The 7,966-nt window shown below is 43.7% G+C and overlaps 1 pseudogene; it reads left to right on the top strand.

The window, feature by feature from the left end:
• Window positions 1-4,849: 4,849 nt before the first annotated feature.
• LOC124557492 lies at window positions 4,850-4,967 on the top strand (annotated as a pseudogene).
• Window positions 4,968-7,966: the final 2,999 nt, after the last annotated feature.

Below are 7,966 nucleotides of genomic sequence, written 5' to 3'. Positions count from 1 at the left end.
AATCTAGTCTTGGGCTCAGTTCTAGGGACTGTAGCCATTGAGATGTTGTGAGCAAGGAGTCTGTAGGTGTTCGCCACTGTCGACCGGCTTTGTGTGGTTTCTGCGAAATGCGCCCATCAGTATAACGAAAAACCAGCCAAAGTTGCAAATCTCACTTTCTTTTATTAACTCGATGACTTGTTTCGGGCCGGGACCCATTTTCAAATCATCGTGACACATTCAAAATTGGTATTTCCGAAAATGCAAAAACTATGTCTAAAATGTGCGACGAACAGTTACAGCGCTTACATATAGTTATCTGTATACGCTGTACCTAAATGTTTCCACATTGTTGACATGGTTTTTGCATTTTAGGAAATACCATTTTTGACTATGTTACGGTGGTTTGAAAATGGATCCCGGCACGCAACTACTCATCGAGTGAATAAAAAACGAGAAATTTGCAACTTTGGCTGGATTTTCGTTATACTGATTAGCAGAAGTTACTGACCTACAATTATTCCAGCATGCTGGAAGTTCGTAAATGCGCCCGTGACCGAGTGGCAGGCGAATGTGCTGCGAAGCTTGCCTCCTGTTGATAACGAGACACAGCAAGCACGCCCTGTCTCTCCTACCTGTGTGGCGGTCTTTCCTCTATAACGGTGAGAGCACCCACGGGCGCTGTTACTGGTAGGCAGCTGGAATTTTAGACTCGTCACGGCCCCTCTTAAGCTGCAGATGATCGCTCTCGTAGGTACCATGTCACCTGGATTCTGAAACCGTTTTCCGTTTTTCGCGAAGACTGGCGAAGTGGTGGATGCAGCTGGCCTCACTCGTGGGGCACTCTCGTCTGAAGCCAAGTAGCGCGTCTAAATCAGAGGCTTTGCCGGTTCTGTGAAACGGTCGACTGTAGGTTTCTCGACCTACGCAAAAAAGTGGAGATTAGTAAAGTCTTTCTGGATAGGTTAGCTGTTTACCGCACAAAGTAAACGCCTACTTCGTTGACAGAGCGTGTGTCGAATACACAGTGTTTTTATTTTTGTTTTTGGATTAGACAATACTCCTAATCACTGGAGACAGAAAACAAGCAGCAGTTAAGCTTTATAGTTCAACAGGCCGAATAGCTAATAGGGAGATTAAGAATTTAAATATATTTGTTGTTAACAGCTGCAGCGTCTGTGATAAAGGCAACAGTTTACGTGACTCGTAGAAAGTACACTCCCCCATACCGTACTTGGAACTGACAGTTGTATGAATCCTAAAACAGAGAGTAAGAAACTTTTGACAACACGTGAAACGTATATTGTAAAGACAGATTAGACCACCCAGGAAAAGGTGGGGTAGCGTTTATAACGACAAGCAGCGAATCCGACTGCGAACTACTTTGGACAAGATTAATCAGGACTGGTGCACTTAGATTAATAATCCAAAGTGTCTGGCGAGCACCAGATGCAGATACATCAATCGTAGATTTATTCGAATGTAGCCTAAACTCAACAGCATGCAAAAATATCCTGAGTATATGGTGGTGGTGGTGGTGGTGGTAGTGGTAGTGGTAGTAGTAGTAGTAGTAGTAGTAGTAGGGAGTGACTTTAATCTGTCCAGTACGACTGCGAGAACTACGCATACGTTATAGGCGTAAGGACAGCCTTTCGAAGCAACATTGAATTCGGTGTGTGACAACTGCCTCGAAGAGCTAGTCCGACAACCCATTAGCGAACGAAATATTTTAAGATTTCCTAGATACAAACGCTTCGGCTCTTTAGACAGTGTCACCACAATTGTAGAACAAGATCGTCAACGTTCGTCCGTTGCAGGACCCTAGATCGTATATTAAGATAAAAAATTAAATCGTTGTTGGAAGAAAAAAAGCTTCTTTCTTAGAATCAGCATGGATTCAGAAAAAAAACCACGCGTTTGAAACAGGGTATTTGTAGAGAACATTTCGAAAACAATATCTGCAGGTATCAACCAAAACACCACCATACGGAGTATCTTTGCAAATATTTGACTGGCTGGAGGAATATTTGACTAATACAACCTATTATCTTATACTTGAATTTTCTCCTGAAGCTATATACATATATACTGGGTGGTCAGAAAGATTCTGAAGAGCTTGTAAGGATGTTACAGGGTTGGTTGTGCTGACAAGTAATTGTTAGGAAAAAAATTCGACACGTTGCGCCGTTTTCTAATTACTTAGCATTATAGTTAGTCCATCAGGCCGCTGCGCGAGCAAATTCAAGCGGCCGACCAGACGCGATGTCGCCAATCACGTTCTTCGTTTGGTTTCCTAAATCCGAACAAGAGAGCGATACAAAAGCTGAACGTGGGACAGTAGTAAGGGTCGAACCCGAGCCAAAGGCTGGGATGTCTCGTGCGTTATCATCTACAATGAACGTCACAACAACTGACACTAACAAGACTGGCAGCCCGCTTGAATTTGCGCGCAAAACGGTGTGATTGGTTAATTTTAGTGTTAATAAACTTGCAAACAGTGCAGTATATAGAATTTTTTCTTAACAATTATTTCTTAGCACAACGTAACCCGCACAGCATTCCAATCTTTCCAGACGTGGGTCCCTTCTTGCCTGCTGGTCAAAGTAGCGATCATCAGCTACTATAGTTGACCGTGGTCGATCACCACCTCTTCCTTCGCGCAGAATTGCCTGTGTTCCGGTAGGCTCCACAGCAGGTGAAACAAGGCTGTAAGCAATACGAAACTCATGGGTTGCACTCACCACACTTCGTCTTTCTTCTAGTTTCCAGATGATTCTAATCCGTATGAAGTCTTTAAAATGTTCTCTCCGGGCCAAGCTGTATTGAAGAACACTAGCACAGTGCACCGCAGCTGCTCACTGATTGTCAAACAGTGTCTTTTCCCGTCCCTTCAGCTGCCTCGTGTTGCCAGGGCAGCCCCATCTGGCGCTAGAGTGACGCTTACCTCATGCCTTGTGACGTTCTACTTCTGTGCCCGACTGAGAGACCTCTAGTCACAAGCTCCCGCGCTTTCAATCATTTCCACCGAAGCAGTCAATACGTTATGTTTCTTTGGAAAGGATGAGAAGCGCTGTAAGATTATTCGCTGACGATGTACAGATGCGCAGGAACGCGTTGTCATTGGACGATCGTAAGGAACTGTAGAGACGCATGGATAACATTTTCACTTGGTGTGATAAACGGCGCCTGTCTTTAAATTTAGATAAATGTAAGATACTGTCTACAAGTAGAGAAAGAGAAATAAGATTAGTGATCAGCATGTTGAGCACGTCACATCGCATAAAATCAATATTAGAGAAAGCGATCGGAAGACTTAAATTTATTGGTAGATATCTGCGAAAGTGTGGCGCAATTTTAAACCAAATCGCATACAATACGCAAGACTCAACAATATTGTTCGAATGTTTGGTGTCCTTATCAAGTAGGCACGGCAAAAGAACGAATTGATAGACACGTTGCTAGGATCATAAGATGTCGGCACAGTTCATACCAAAGTGTTATATAAATTCTGGGGGAACTAAAACAGGAATCCTTCGAAGAAAGACTTCGTAGTTTACGCGTTAACCCGATGAGCAAATTTATAGAACTTATATTTTAAGATGACTGTGTGACCATTATGTTAGCATCTACATCTCTCTCGCAGGGATAATGAGAAAAATATACGAGAGATTAACGCACATACAGAAGTAATTAAACAGCTGTTTTCCTCTCACTCAGCACGTGAACGTAATGCGAAAGAAAACTGATAATATTGATACGATGCATTGTGCAGTGGTTTGCGAAGCACTAATGCAAATGCAAGAACTTAATTGTATTGTTACTCTAAGTAGTCTCAGCGGCACACCGTAAGATAGTTCACGGAGTGTAGATGTAACAGACACGTTAAAAATAGTGGAATTAATCTCGTTTCATGTGTAAGATTCAAAACGAAATAAACTGTATATTACAATACGGATTATTGAAATTGATGTCGTATCTCCTATCTCCAGTTCTACATCTATAAGCTTTGCCTTATTATGGATTTGAGGGAATCGCTCTTTTGCACTTTCTTCCAGATCATTAATAGGTAAATTCTGTGACTGTCAGTATGAAGTGGGGCTTGTTATTACTACGACACTCCGATGAGAGACCTGGAATTACGCAAAAAATATAGTTTTTATTAGAGTAAATATATTTTTTAATCTGTTCACGCTAATAATTCTAGTATTGAAGCTGGGTTACTCGAAAAAATAGCTTAAAAATAAGTATCATGAGAGTTGGAATAGCAGGTTCTCGATCGAATATCTGTTGTTGACATATTTTAGGCGAAAATGATGTTAGTAGTTTGGTTTTCCCAAGCTTTAGCAATTATTTAGACTGGTCTTTTGTTCCTCATGACGACTGTGACATTCTGCCTCCTGTCTGACCAGCTCCGACATTTCTGATAAAGATACCTAGGATGAGCATACGAAGTGGCAGCCCTAATTCCCAATTAGTTCCACGTGAGAGCGGACAGACAGGCTGCAACTGCAGACCCTAGGCTAGTCAGCAGCGGGAGTGTGGGATCGGTGGTGTACGGGCTGAGAGGGGCGCAATTTCTCGCCGTAATCGGATCACCGGCGGATGAGTCGGCGGCCGTGGCGTTAGCGGCTGCTGAGCAGGACCGCACGGTACACAGGCCTCGATGAACGAACAAGTCTGGCAACGGCGGCGCGGGAAACTTAGTTGCCACTGTGCGCGCCTTCTGCACAGAGGTGCGGAGGGAGTTTCTTATCCCTGCGGCATCATTAAAGCGTAGATATTTCTGCAGTGAATGTCGGTACTTTTCTGTGACTATAACGTGAAGAGGATCCAAACACTTAGTTACTTTACCTAGGGGTATTTGCCACTTGGCAATGGCCTTGCCAAAGTGGATACACCGGTTCCCGTGAGATCACCGAAGTTAAGCGCTGTTGGGCGTGGCCGGGACCTGGATGGGTGACCATCCAGGCCGCCACGTGCTGTTGCCATTTTTCGGGTGCACTCAGCCTCGTGATGCCAATTGAGGAGCTCTGATCAAAGAAAACCATCATAACGACCGGGAGAGCGGTGTGCTGACCACGCGCCCCTCCTATCTGCATTCTCATTGAGGATGACAAGCGGCCGGATGGTCCAGATGGGCCACTTGTGGCCTGAAGACGGAGTGTGTAAAAAAAAATGCGAATTAACAATTTTACATGTTCGAGCCTTTTTTCTTTCATATCGCACATCATCCAAGCATGATTTCTGTCGGTCACTTCCGGAAAGTTTTAATTATGTCCGCGTCTATTCACAAAATACACATTTTTTGTGTTTGCGCAGTACCTAGTACAATTTGCACCAACCACGCAAGCCGGCCGGAGTGACCGAGCGGTTCTAGGCGCTATAGTCTGAAAACGCGCGACCGCTACGGCCGCAGGTTCGAATCCTGCCTCGGGCATGGATGTGTGTGATGTCCTTAGGTTAGTTAGGTTTAAGTAGTTCTAAGTTCTAGGGGAATGATGACCTCAGAAGTTAAGCCCCATAGTGCTCAGAACCATCTGAACCAACCACGCATGGCTTTTGACAAAAGAGTTCCGTGGCAAACTCGGATGGAACTCAGGGAACCGTGACCACTGTAATCATAATGAAGAAAGACACCGTTTGGGCCAAGTACCAAGTGAACCAATTGAGTTTTTCCTCTTTATATACACTGGTGTCCAAAATTAAAGCAAAAAACTGCAATTTCCCCGTCTCGTGTCTAATGCACGGTATAATCATCCAAACTGTCGACAGACGTCCGTACAATGGTGACTTGCACGGAAGGTGGCATTCCGGTCAACGGACAACCAAGCCATCGATGGCGTCTGAGCACCTATCAAATGGGGTAGTGTGTGCCGGTTAGTCCTACATCTACAATCTCTGTGTACAAAATCACAAAGAAGACGCCTACCAGAACCTCTGGGGTGGAGGGCCATAAGGAGAATGGAAGCAGGAGAGTCGCAAACTGATGTGGCCCTTTGGTTTAACGTGAATCGTTCTGTTGTGACCGAAACACTAAAGACAAGGGCAGAGCCGACCATGTGTGATACCAGAAAGACAGGAGTGTTACTTGGCTGTCCGGGCACGACGGTACCGCCTTAGTACTGCACGGCCTGGCATTTCACGTCGCAGCATCCCCTGGACGTGTTGTATCGAGACAAACGGTGACAGAAGGCTTCGGCAGAGTGGCATGTATTGTCGGAGACCTATTGTATGTGTACCTCCGATGCGTCTTCACAGAAGGGAATGTCTAGAGTGGATTTATCAACATGCCACATGGACGGTCGAAGAGTGTGCCAATGTTGTTTTCACAGATGAGTCCCGATTTAGTCTGGAGAGTGATTCTCGATAGACTCGTATCTCGAGGGAACGTGGAACATGATTTCTGGAACCAAAAATTGTGGAAAGAGGCTGAGATCGAGGAGGATCCCTAATGGTGTGGGCAGGGATCATGTTTACCGTACGAACCCCTCTCCATGAAATTGCAAGGTGGATCGGCAAGGTTTAACCGCTGTCAGGTATAGGGACAAGTTTTGGGATCTCATCTGCGGTTGTTGCGAGGTGCTGTGGATCCAGACGTCGTATGGACGGGCCATAATGCTCGACCTCATAAAGCACGGGTGGATGGTGGTTTCTTGCGAAACGATAAATGTTGGACGCATGACGTGGCCTGCTCGCTCTCCAAATTTGAATCCTATAGAGCATGTCTGGGATGTACTAGGGAGACAGGTTGCATCACGCCAGCATCCACTAACCACTCTCCGAAACTTGCTAGCAGCTCTGCAGAAAGAATGGGCGTTATTGCTTCAACAAGAGATTGATGACATCATTCACAGCATGCCCCGTCGTTGTCGGGCCTGTATTGCAACGAGATGTGGTCGCACGCCATACTGAGCACATTAACCAGTTGTCGGAATGTGTGTGCAAATCCGTTAAGTTGGAAAAAACGAAGAACGTTTTTGTCTACTGTTATGCATATAGCAATTATTTATATTCTGTATTCTTTACTAACACATAGTAATGCTGTTTTATGCAAAATAAACGCAACCTTTGCAAATGTACACGCACCTGATAAGTAAATTACCTATCAAATACATACGAGGAATAAATAAATAAATAATTATTCATTGTGATCGAAATTAATCATTTTCGGAGCAACAGACGCATAATTAAAGAAATATAAAGCTGCTCCTCGATGAAACCCAATTAGCCCAGTAGTAATACCCTTTTATGAATGATAACATTCTGTCGTGCTAGTTGCCACTGAACGCATTAAAATATTCCTTTATTCTGCGTTCACTACTGGACAGTTCTGCTGAATAATCAGTTTCAAATGTTTGTCTGAAGTACATATCAGGTCTAACACAGTTAAAATTGAGTAAATAGAGGACCACTGGCTATTTAGTCGAAATAATTGGAAAAGGAGCTACATGGCATATTCCATTAAATGTTCACTCTTGGGTTACGGTGCAAACATTTATTGACGCATACAATAGCAAAAATGCAATAATTTTACTATGTTCCCTTGTCAGTCCTTCGAATAAACAACCAATGAATGTTTCATATTTTTTAGTCTAACCGTGCTTCAACTAATGTACATTTCAGATGATTAATTGTAAACGACTACACCACCGAAACTACGAAACAATGCGTGCAAAGTGAGACATATTAATTCAGTCGACGGCACCCAGAATTGCAGATAGTTTAGTGAAAGGGTGCGTGGTGGCTGTGAACTTTACTGCTGGTCGAAGAGTTTGTAGTGTCTTACATCTTTGTTCTATGTAGTCTTATTACGCAATTTCCGATCTACATTGCACTGTAAACTTAAAGAACGTCTTTTAACAAAACGACCGCTAAAAACTTTGAACACAAAACAATAAAGTTGGCGTGAAAGTACCAGTATTATCTAAGCCAAAAATGAATTCCTGAGCAGAACATGTGAAGTTTTTTTAACTAAGGCCATCTACTA

The sequence above is a fragment of the Schistocerca americana genome, chromosome 1 (genome assembly GCF_021461395.2).
Source record: "Schistocerca americana isolate TAMUIC-IGC-003095 chromosome 1, iqSchAmer2.1, whole genome shotgun sequence".
NCBI lineage: Eukaryota > Metazoa > Arthropoda > Insecta > Orthoptera > Acrididae > Schistocerca > Schistocerca americana.
The sequence above is the reverse complement of the archived record's forward strand: the minus strand, read 5'-3'. Positions and strand labels throughout refer to the sequence as shown.